This window comes from Montipora capricornis, chromosome 7 (genome assembly GCF_036669925.1).
Source record: "Montipora capricornis isolate CH-2021 chromosome 7, ASM3666992v2, whole genome shotgun sequence".
NCBI lineage: Eukaryota > Metazoa > Cnidaria > Anthozoa > Scleractinia > Acroporidae > Montipora > Montipora capricornis.
Genome location: NC_090889.1, coordinates 48,406,838 through 48,419,337, shown reverse-complemented (window position 1 = coordinate 48,419,337; position 12,500 = coordinate 48,406,838). Strand labels below are relative to the sequence as shown.

The following is a 12,500-nucleotide window of genomic DNA, read 5'->3' as shown; positions in this document are numbered from 1 at the left end:
CAATGCAGTGATAATGAGGGCCTTACCCCGCAGAGACAGGGAGCATTGCAGCCAAGAGAGTAAGACAGATTGGATGCTGTCGAGCCTGGGACGCCAATTGGCCTCCTCCACATTTCCAGATCCAATAAAAACACCCAAAACCTTGACCTTATCTGCCGACCAGTCGAGAGGGACTGGGGGATCAGAGCGACCCACCCAAGAGCCAAGCCACAAGCCCTTAGACTTCGAAAAATTCAATTTTGACGCGGAACCACGCTCATACATAGCATACATTTCAAGGGACGCCTTAATGGCATCATCAGAGGAAAGAATTAACGAGGTGTCGTTGGCATATTGTGAGATAGGCGACAGACTAGCAGAAGCGCCAGGCAGCAGTGGACCAGTGATACGTGGATTAGAGTGAATATTTACAGCGAGGACCTCGGCAACTAGGACGTACAGTAAGGGCGAGAGTGGGCAGCCCTGACGAACTCCCCGGGAGAGGTCAAAAAAGGGTGAGACATATTCGTTAACGGCCACAGCACTTTGTACACAATTGTGAAATAGTTTGATCCAGCGCAAAAAGGAGGACTGAAAGCCCATCTTAACGAGAGTAGCAGACATAAAGGCCCAGTCAACTCGGTCGAAGGCCTTCTCTTGATCGAGAGACAAAACGGCGAGAGGGAGTTTGAAGTGAGATGCCAGCTGGACGACATCGCGGAGGTAAGCCACGTTCTCGCCGATGTACCTGCCCGGTACGCCGCAGGTTTGATCAGGGGACACTACCAAATGGATCACCTTAAGCAAGCGACCCGCAATTACTCTAGCAGCCAGCTTATAGTCAACGTTAAGCAGAGTGAGAGGGCGCCAGTTACGGGGGTCGAGCCTATCACCCTTCTTAAAGATCAAGGTGATGACACCACGGCGCTGAGAGAGGCCAAGGACGCCCGAAGCGTAGCAGGAATTGAGCACGGCAACCATATCAGGGCCAATAGTAGGCCAAAACCGAAGATAGAACTCGGCTGGGAGGCCGTCCAGCCCGTGCGCTTTACGCTTTGCCATGCCCTTGAGGGCAGTAAAACATTCAGAGTTGCTAAGAGGGCCATCACAGCGGCCAGCTTGATCGGGTGGCAGGACATATGTTAAATTATCCAGAAGAGTGCAAGCCGCTTCAGGGTCGGTAGGCTCAGCTGTAAAAAGAGACGAATAAAAGGAGGTAAAAGAATGACACAGGTCAGCAGGCGAAGAGGCGATACTACCATCGGTATTACGTATGGCAGAAATCCATCTGTCCGTAGCTCTCTTCTTTTCCAAACGAAAGAAATATGCAGACAAAGTCTCACCCTCTTCGACCCGGTCTTTCAAGTGTGCACATAACCTCTCTAGCAATTCCCGATTTTGAGATTGGCGAGCAGAACGGTCACAACAAAACTTGATGGTAAGGCCTTTAATCAGGCTCTTAGCTCTATCCCACCATTTAGCGAGCGAAGGAAAGGAGGCCAACGATTGGCGCCAATCTGTCCAAAAATTCGGTACAAGGGCTACATAAGCATCATCCTCAAGAATCGACGTGTTGAGTTTCCAGAGACCTGGGCCTGGTGGGGTGACCTCAGTGATGGAAAGGGACAAAACAACAGCACAGTGATCCGAGAAAGGGCAAGCAATGATATCACAGGCTGACACAGAAGGGGCCCAGGCAAAAGGGACCCTGATGATATCTATGCGAGAGGCAAGAAGACCATCAGGCCTAGTCCACGTGTAGCTGGAAGCTGTGGGGTGCAAATAACGCCATATGTCAAGAACACAGCATGAATCAAAAATTGAGCAAAGGGCAATTGTGCTCTCACGACAAACATCAGATATATCAGAGCCTCTACGATCCAGCAAGCGGTCCAAAACGGTGTTAAAATCCCCGGCCAGTATGGTAGGGATGGACGGGTCCAGATTAGGTGAGATTGCTTCCAAAAAAAGGTTGCGAGTAGGGTTTTGGTTGGGGGCATAAAGGCAGCATACTCAAAAAGATTGTCCACAAAAAGAGAAATCACAGGTGAGTTGACAACCGTCCGAATCACTCAAAGAAGTGACAAGGGAGATTGTGGGCCTGTACAGAATAATGCACCCACACGAGTGAGGAGAGCCAGGGGATGCCGTGGCTTGGAAACCAGAGGCAAGAAACCAGGCCTGACATTCACTAGCAGAGGAGCAATCCGTCTCTTGAAGACAAATGATATCTGGGAGCACCGGAAAGGACCGAAGCCACTGGAGCAGCCCGGAACGACCAGACTGATCCCGCAACCCATTTGCGTTAAGAGAAACAATAGTAAGAGCCATTTTTATGAGGGATGAAAAAACCACATGAAACAGACTTTCTTATCGCCGAATACGAGCTGGGGCTGCAAGGGTTAGAGCAGGCAGGCCACCATGAACTGCTCGCTTGGATGTCGAATTAGCAGAACGGGAGGGAGCCTTGGCTGAAGGCGGGGCCGAAGATTTGGCGCCCGGCTTCTTTGCCACCTTCTTGAAATTACTCAGATCGTCCGAAGAAATGTCAACATCAGAGAGCCCACGCTTATTCACAGAAGAGTCAACCATGCCAACCTCATTTTCGTTACCAGTGGGGCACAGAGATAGAACCGACTGGGAAAGGACCAGGGGGGGAGAGAGACTATCACTATCAGTGCCTTCACTGTCACTTATAATAGTTTCATTATCATTAACTTTTTCTTTTTCTTTACTTTTTTCTTTTTCTTTTCCTTGTCCTTGTCCTTTTTCTTTTTCTTTTCCATTACCATTATCACTACCAATACGTATATCATTAGCCACAGTTGTGGTTGTCCCCATTACCAGTAATCTTATCATTAGCTACAACAGTACGTTTTTTATGAACTGGAGGGAGGTCATTGGCAGCAACAGCTGCATTCTGGTCTTGACCACCATTAGCATTGGAAGGGGCGAGGGGTTCAAAGAAGGACAACTCATTGTCCCTCAAGTCACCAGCAGATCCCCACGACATAATCCGTGTCGTGTCGGAAGACCCTCTCGGGGGTCGACTGGATGCTCATTAGAGTCAGAATCAGGGTGGGCAGGGGGCGCCCGGGAGGCATCGTCGTTGACTGTGCCAGGTGCTACACCAGAAGGGCTAGCATTAACTGAGGGGAAGTCGGTATCTTCTTACTGAGGAGGGACCTGGGGCGGGCGGGAGGCTGCTCCCCAAGCCGTCGGGGGATCGGTACATTCACGCACCATGTGGCCAGGTTGTAAGCAGCGCCGACACTTTCCACGCAGATGACAGTCTTTGGAGACATGCTCTCCATGGCAGATATCGCACTCTGGGGGTTGACCCACACACCAGACCTTAACCTTGTATCCACCGATGTCCATGTTACGGGGGATACGGCATCGACGGACAATTCGAACAATACGGGTTCCAGTGGAGATGTTGGGAGAGCCCGGATAATGTTGATAACGCACATTCTTGATTTTACCATAAGTAGATAGATAGACTTTCAATTGCTGATCATCAGCATCATACGGATAATGGTAGACCATGACATTTTGGGCACGGGGCCCTGTATGCAGAACTTTACATGGGACTTCACTAATCAAAACATCATCAAAACGTTCAACACGACCCTTCATAGAAGGGTCTTCAAAGGTGACTTGGACCTGCTTAGCAGGAACAAACTGAATAGACTTAATAACAGCAGGCTCAAATTTAGTACGAATTGCTTGAACTAAATCAGCACGGGACTTAGCGTTAGGCACCTCAGACAAATCAAAAACAACAGTACGTTTAAAGGCAAGATGCGCCATGGTTGTCCAGAGAGTCCCCCCCGGAAAGAGTGGTCCCCCAGGAAGGGAAAAGAAAGACAGGCTACCCCCGGTTATGGCAAAGAACCAAGCATAAGTCCCCGGTAGGGTCACCAGTAAAAAGCAGGACAAAAAAAGCTTACCACAATCCAATAAAGGCTTGAAACCACAAAACCAGATGTACCACAAGTGTTGGTGTAACCGATCGCAGATAAGCAAACGCTGTAACCCGCATCAGGTAAGTGTGCCTTCTCCGCCTCTCCGGGACCGCAAAACGCAACTTGTCTGCGCATACCATGTGGTACTGGAGGTCACATGCCCCTCATCCTGTCGTGTCGTGCTGTCCACTCGCTGCTATGCTACCTAGAAAAGAGAAGATAACGTGAAGGTTGGTTCGTCACTTGTTCTGCTTGCATTTGATTATTTCTTCCACAGAGGGAAGTGGACCACACTCGGAGGTAGTGCTATACCGAGGCAAGCCTCTTTTCCATGGCCCAGTTCGAAAAATCAGTTTAATATATGAGCTGCTCGATGAGCAGGATATTAGATATTAAGCTGATAAGAACAGATTTGTTTTTTTTCCTTAAAATTTTATTGTTTCACACAGTGTTCTGGTACTTACAAAGGTGTCAAAGAAAGTTACGTTTTTACTATATGTAAACGGAAGACTAGAGAGTACAATAGTATCAAAAAATACAGGGTACTAGAGAGTTCAAAAATAGGAGACAATTGTTCAATAACTGTTCAGCAAATGTTCAACAAAAGTTAAATAAATGTTTACTAGGCAGGACCGTATAATGGTCTCAAGGGGGAAGGCAGACACGTAATTTCTGTTCGAACACTTCACAAAGACTCGGATGACACCACAAGCGTTCAAAGGTGGTCAGTGAGAGACGGGAAAATTCAACAGTCAACGGCATTGCGACGCACCTCGTATATAACGGATAATGGCCAGGGAGGTTCGGTGCCATTATGAAAAGTTGCTTTATTCCGGAAAACCCAAAGGCCATAAAGTATAGACTTAATCAAATATCTAGCAAGAACAGCATGCTGGTCAGAAATGCGAGGCCGTTGGTAAAAGAAAACAAGAGCAGCGGAGGGCGAAAAAGGCTGCATTAAGAGAGCGGAGAGGGTGGGGGTAAAATGGGACCACACCCTCCCAGCTCTCCGACAAAACAGGAAACAGTGTTCAATGGATTCAATCTGAGAGCAAACAGCGCAGGAATTTGAGTCAATGTAACCCCACGTATGGAATGCATCATGAACTTTGATTCCTTCGAACTAAGGACTTAAAAGAGGTGAAAGAATTCGAGTAAAACCTAGTGGGCTCAAGGGCACTCAGGGTAGAGTTGTCACGTAAAAAAGACCAACTAGAATGTAACTGAGCCACTTGAGAACCAATAAAATATTTAAAAAGGAAAAAACATTTGGATGCTGGGCTAGAAATGGTATCAACAATTGAGGAGACCTTAAGGGCCCTACTCTTAGAAATAATATCAATCAGTCCCAGACCTCCCTCATTAACAGGGAGGCAAAGGGTGTTGCGGCTGATCGTTTCAACCTTAGAAGTCCACAGAAAACGAAATACCAACTTCTTAAACTTATGAACGACCCACTTAGAGACAGGCAAAATGGTAGCCAAAAACCAAATTAATAAGGAGGGTTTTACCAACAGATGAAAGAGAGCGACTTTTCCATAAATTTAAATTTGTTTCCAGTTTAGCGAGACCAGGTAGCCAATTTTCTGGGTCAACACAAAGAGTACCATTACTAAACCAGACACCCAAAATTTTCATTTTGGATACCCATTTAAGTCCATGAAGGGTATCAGATTGAGAGCGCCAAGTGCCCAGCCACATAGCCTCAGTTTTAGCAAAATTCAACTTAGCGCCTGTACCTAGCTCAAACAGACGGATCACTCAAAAAAGTTGTTCTAAGGAAAACTGATCTTTTACAAAACATGTTGAGTCATCAGCGTACTGGCTAATGGTAAAATGAGCGCCAGAAGCACTGGGAAGCAAGCAACCTTGAATAGATTTGTCTAACCGAATACTAGTGGCAAGGCCCTCAGCACATAAAATATACAAAAGCGGTGATAGAGGGTCGCCTTGGGGAACTCCCCTTTTGAGCGGGACAGAATCAGTCAAAAATCCGTTGACAATAACCTGCATAGAAGCATCACAATATAGGCTCGAGATCCAAGTTTGAAAATCAGGACCAAAACCAAAACGACGGAGACATTGCATCAAGATCAATCAACACGATCAAAGGCCTTCTCTTGGTCTAGACTGAGTAGAATGCCTTGTTCGTTAGTAAGATTGACATAATTGAGAGTATCTCGTAAAAGTTTGAGATTATCAAAGATACTCCGACCAGGAACAGAACAAGTTTCGTCTTCATGGATAAGTACTGGTAACACTTTAGATAAATGATAACCAAGAGCCTTTGAACAAATTTTATAATCAACGGGTCGCCAGTTTTTCAGATCGCGTTTGTCATCTTTCTTGTAGAGTAAACGGGTAACGCTGGAACACATGGAAGAGCTAAAAGTGCTGCGATCAAAACTAAAATTATAAACCTCAACTAAGATGGGACCCAAAAGATCCCAAAACTTGGCGTAAAATTCAGCGCCAGGTGATTTCTGTGTTGACATGGTGCGCAAAGCTGCCGAAATTTCATCAAGGGAGATTTTTCCTTCACAGGAAACGCATTGAGATTCATCCAAAACGACCTGTAACTTATCCAGAAGGCTTGTTTGAGCATGAAAATCAATTTCCGATCGGGAGTTTAAGTCCTGATAAAAGTCAAAATGTGCTTGTTCAAGATCCGTTTGCAAAGAAACTTCAACATAAGGGGAATTAAAAAGAGCTGATACAGTGTTTTTCTGAGTCCGAGTTGTCTGTAATTTCAAGAAGAATTTTGATGGCTCCTCGCCATCTTCAATCCATTTAACGCGACTACGAATTTGAATGGATTTTTGATGAGAAGCGATAAGAGACTTAAGTTGGGTTTCAAGATCATCAATAAGATGTTTGGCTGAAACGTCACCTTGAGAAAGAGCTCGTTTGGTAGCGATAAGTTGATTTGTAGCTAAAACCTTATCTTTATTCTGGCGACGAAGTTTGTCTTTACTAAACTGAATAGCCGCCTGTTTAAAACTCTCTTTTAAAAAATCCCACCAATCATGCAGAGTCGGAAAAGTTTCTTTATATGGCAGTTGGGAGTTTATTAAGCGTGAAATCATGGAGGAGGGTCACGGAAAAAAATGAAAGAAAACCACAACAAAGACCTTACCACACTCCAAAATATGAAAATGAAAACCACACTCCAAAAAATGAAAAAAAGTCCAGGCCACACTTCGGAAGGAATGTCTCCCAGCAAAAATTGTTCTGCTTTCATTTGATTATTTCTTCCCCAGAGAGAAGTGGGCCACACTCGGAGGTAGTGCTATACCGAGGCAACCCATGGCTGGGACGACGCAAGCCTCTTTTCCATGGCCCAGTTCCAAAAATCAGTTTAATATATGAGCTGCTCAATGAGCAGTGTATGAGATATTCAGCTGACAAGAGCAGATACTTTTTTTTTTTTTTTCACGTTTATTTACATATATACAGTGGGTAGGGCAGAGAAAGCTCTGCGTAACCTTATTTTACAATGATAATGTTTAAATTTAACCTAGTGAAAATACAATGTTATTTTGAAGAAAGTTCAATCGAACGTATATTGTTGCTAAAGCAAAGGCAGACACCTCGTTTGATTTACACTCCAGAATACCAAAAAGTTATGAAATATCGAAGTAAGCGAAAAGCGAATGTGAAGGTAGCGAAGTTGAATGCATTTGTGTTTGTTTTAGATTGCTAATTGCATTATGATTGTAATCTTATTATTTCATTCTTTTATTCGATTATTGGTTTTGTTTTGCTGTGGTTTCTAGGGTTATGTGATAAATAATAAGCTTGGGTTTAGGGGGATCGAGCCCCCCGCAGTGCTCCTGACACGGCGCATACTGCTGCCCCTACTAGCCAGTTGCACTGCACCTAAAACACAGCGAGTCGGCTCCAACCCCTGTGTTCGTGCTTAGATGATTATGCGTAGCTCATCATTGTTTACGCAACAAAGGACCTTTATGTGGGCCCAAGTGTTGGAAAAGTCCCGAGGGGAGTAGTAGGAATGCACCGCAGAGATACGCGTGTGCACCCTTATTTTAATTTTATTGATTACAGCCTGGGCGGACGTACCCTTCTGTTCTAAACTACGAAGGTTCCGCGCCACCCAGATGTCGTTAAGAGTGATATTAAACAAAAACCTAGAAATTGAGTTCGCTTTGGAGGACTGGTCGTCCCGGGGGAGGCCATGTCCGAAAAAAACTAGAGCTGGACTTAGAGTAAAGGCTGTAGAATAGAAAGGATGTACGATTTGAAAAACCCACGCCCACACCTGGGTTGCAATAGTGTGAGAGAAGGATACGGTAAAGCCGCAGGTGGCGCAACGCTCACTAACTCGGAGCGGGCGCCACCGTTTTAGGAAAGCCCGAGTTTTAATAACTCCATGCGCCAATTGCCACGCTGTCTGCCTCCCAATTGGTACTCACACCCCCATATATGCTTGGCCAGATGTTACACCAAGGTAGGGTGATAGCCAGTTTCCCCTCCCAAGCGAATATGCAAGGCAATCGCCAGGGAGAGGGGTTCACGAGTTTCTCTTAGGTTTAAACGGTGTAGTCTGGTAGGAGGGTCAGTTCTAGATTAAGATAATCAGTTGCTGTAAGGATGTGCTGGTAGTGCAAAGAGGGAGAATCCCCGATGTATTTCGGTACAGCGTTTGATCACAGAAAAGACCAGCTTTTAGTCTTGCGACTCAAGGCTAGGCCTATCCAAAATCTAGCGAAGTAGACCCACTCGGAGTCACACGTTTGGTACCCTATACGGGGAACCCAACGTAACTTTAGGGCCCGGGCGTTCTCTTGCGGGTTAACAACTGCCAGGCCTCCTTGAGCCAAGGGTAGCTGGCATGTCGACCTCGCCACCAGTTCTGTCTTGCTGTTCCACAGGAAGTCATAAATCACTTTATTAACTCTTGTGTGAACCCAGACTGAGGCAGTGTACCAGAGTCCCGAGGCTCCCAGAATGTTGGTGATTAGCACTTTGCCCCGTAGCGACAAAGTGCGTTCTTTCAACAGGTTAAGGCGATTCGTCAATTTAGATAAGTGACTATCCCAGTTAGCGTGATCCAGGTTTTCCTTACCAAAATACAACCCAAGGATTTTAAGCTCGTCGGTCACCCATGTGATGTTTACATGGCTGGTTGGCCGACCGGCTGATCTGCCAATCCACAAGACCTCGGTTTTTGTTGCATTAAGGCGCGAACCAGATCCCTTTTCGAAGATATTAACAATGTGCAAACATTGTGTGATGGAATAATCGTTAGCTAAAATCAGCGTGGTGTCATCGGCATACTGTGACACTTTGCTTTGTTGTTGTTTAGAACTGGGGATTTGAATTCCCTCAATCGTTTCGTCCCTGTGGATCGCCTGAGCTAAGGTTTCAACTACCAAGCAATACAGTAACGGTGATATCGGGCAACCTTGCCGTATGCCTTGTTCGAGGCGAAAGGGCAAAGAAAGCCAGCCATTGTTTATGACGTTGGAGGTGATGTCCTTATAAACCACATCAACCCAACGTCAGAAATGAGGCCCGAAATTGAAACGAGTTAACACGCGTTGTAGAAACACGTGGTTAACTGGGTCAAAAGCCTTTTCCTGATCCAGACTAATAATTGCGGCCGATAATTGTTTATGTTTGACATAGTCAATAGTGTCCTGTAATAAAGAGAGATTCTCGTAAATACTACGTTCCGGAATACCGCAAGTTTGATCTTTGGTTATGATCCGTGGTGAAACATGACGTAATCTATTTGCTAACACTTTTGTGCAGATCTTGTAATCAGTGTTTAGTAAGGAAATAGGTGGCCAGTTCTTAAGCTCGAGTGGATCTTCTTTCTTATATAAGAGAGGAATGATCCCTCTGCGTTGGGTCTGAGACAAAGAGCCATGTTGGAAGGAATAATTTAGTATTTCTACCAAATCAGGTCCTAACAATCCCCAAAAACGGCGATAAAATTCAACTGGTAAGGCATCGCTCCCCGCAGATTTGTTTGTTGACATTTGTGAAGCGACTTCAAAACACTCAGCGAGTGTGAGTTCACCTTCACAAACAGCATGATTGTCGCTAGTTAGAAACTGGTCCAATTGGTCTAATAGCCAGTCTTTGCTTTCCACGTCAACCGGTTCGGCGGTGTAGAGATTTTCGTAAAAATCTCTGCAATCCCGGAGAAGATTTTTATCCTCCTTGATTGAGGTGTTGTTTACAGGTAGTTCGGAAATTGCATTCCGTGACTGACGCTTATTTTTTCGAGTTGGAAGAAATATCTAGTCGGTTTTTCTCCCATCTCAATCCATTGCTCTTTGCTACGGATCATAGCCCCTTCTACGGCGCGATCATCGATTGTTTTGAGGAGAGCTTTGATCTCAGCAAGGCGAATGTGATCGGCGGCGGTGTTTGAAGTACCGCGAGCTGTTATAAGCTGGAACTAGCGTTCTAAATTTGATTTTTCTCGTCTCCTCTCACGGCTTTGTTGAATGCTGTGCGAGATGGTGAGTTCTTTGAGTTGTAATTTTCCAGCATCCCACCAGATCCGTGGATCTGTGAAGACCGGCTTGTGATCTTTCCAGACTGGCCAGAAATTATTGACAGCTGAACAGAAAGTTTCAGATTTTAACAGCTGAGTGTTTAATTTCCAGACGCGAGTGTAATTTTAAGGCTAATTATATGGTGGTCTGAGTATGCGAAAGAGATGCATTTAAAATCGTTGTGTGATCTCCAGGTTTTTGGAGTATAAAACCGATCCAGCCTACCGTGTGAGGGCCGTTGAACCATGTAAACAAACGCCCAGTAGGGAAATTGACGCGATAAAAATCTTCTAAATTGAAAGAATCCATGAACGCATGGAGTTGCGTGATAGCTCTGTCTCCAAAACTGTCATCGCTTCCCCATTTGTCCAGCTGGATATTAGGAACGCAGTTAAAATCCCCAAGAACTACATTGTCTAGATTCGGAAATGTGAAACACCAGAGGGTGTCAAAAAATGATTCACGTTCTGCGTGGGAACTTGGCGCATACACGTTCATAATTTGTAATTCCCGATTTTCAAATTCTAACTTCGCGGTGACTATTCGGCCTGCTAGATCGGTTTCAAAAACGACAATTTTCACTGAGCTCTTCGGGTGAAGAAGCACAGCTACTCCTGCTGATCAGTTCGAACCTGGAGACCACACACAATGGCCTCCCCAATCCCTTTCCCACGCCGCGCCGGAAAAGGTGTCAGCAAGGTGTGTTTCTTGTAAGAAAAATAAATTGAAGTGAAGGGATCTCAAATATTCAAAAACCTTGACTCGTTTGGGTCGCTTGGGGATGCCGTTAACAGTAATGAATGCTAAAAAGATTCCTATGATAATGAATAAGGAAAAGAAACTAATTAAACTGAATCGCGACAAGCCTGTGAAAAAATGAGTGACAATGCAAAAAAGTCGATAAACTACGGTCTTGAGTAAAATAAGCATAAGGTTAAGGTTCAAAATAAGTCTGGTTGTGCCTTACGTTTCTCCTCGTATCCAGTGAGCAGACGGGCGTATGCATGTTGTGGGATGACTCCTATCAAAGTGCGCCACTTTTCCTGTTCTTTGGTATTGACGTTTAGGCGTCCCAGCACGCGAGAATCAATTTTTGTAATGTCTCAGAGGTCATGATGTAAATAAAGAGATCTCAGCGTGTAGAAACGCTCCCCATCCACTTTCCGTATCAGTTTCTTGCGATTCCTTCCCTTTTCCTTTAAGGCCTGAAGAAAAGCTTGTAGAAAAGTAGGCGTTTTCTCGGAGTTCGAGGGTTTTTTGGCGGTTGGGTTGTCATCTGCTGGTGGCGAGCGAGGTCGGCGCTTGCGATAGCCTTTGGTAAATTCACTTTGCATTATTGCAGCGTAGCTGAGAGTTTCGGTGGCTAAAGAGTCCTGCGTTTTAATATCGGTATTTTCCTGTGGGAGTTTCTGCGGTGTCAATGTCAGCGACAGTTGTCTCTGAGTTTTGGCTTGTGATGGCGTTGTTGTCTATTAGATTCCTTGGCGGTTTAGGACATGCTTGAACTAGATGTTCGTTTGATCCACACCGGTAACAAGCCATCGGTTGACCCGTATATTTGAAATGTAGTTCGACTCCTCCAATGACCAGTTTTCGTAGCATCTCCTTGTCAATTTTCGTGAACTCTGCAACACGAATGTCCCGCTCAATATGTGTAAAGCCCGGTTCTGTGTAAAATAATCTTCGCAAATTTTCAGATTTCAGTTGATCGTATCCCTTAAGCAAGTTAATTAGTTCCACGTCTGGATATTCCACTGGCAAGAAAACGGACACATGGATTGTTTTCGTCCCCAGTAATCGCAAAGGCCTGATTGTAGATTCGGAATCAAATCCTGTTGAAGTCAGTCGTGTAGCACTCTCTGCCGATCTGAGAGTGATGTCGAAGCAACGTCCACCGTATAGAGGAACGACGCCGGTGATTTAGCCTTGAAATTCGGGTAGAGATTATGGATAGTGCATCCACCTCCATATCGCTCTCCACAACCAGCCGCACGGATCTTTTAGGAACGAAGGCATTTCGATT

General features: G+C 45.3%; 2 pseudogenes; both read right to left on the bottom strand.

Annotated features, from left to right (window-relative positions):
- Positions 1 to 4,225: 4,225 nt before the first annotated feature.
- On the bottom strand, positions 4,226 to 4,384 carry LOC138058574 (U2 spliceosomal RNA; annotated as a pseudogene).
- A 2,824-nt stretch (positions 4,385 to 7,208) lies between these two features.
- On the bottom strand, positions 7,209 to 7,425 carry LOC138058569 (U2 spliceosomal RNA; annotated as a pseudogene).
- Between the last annotated feature and the right edge of the window lie 5,075 nt (positions 7,426 to 12,500).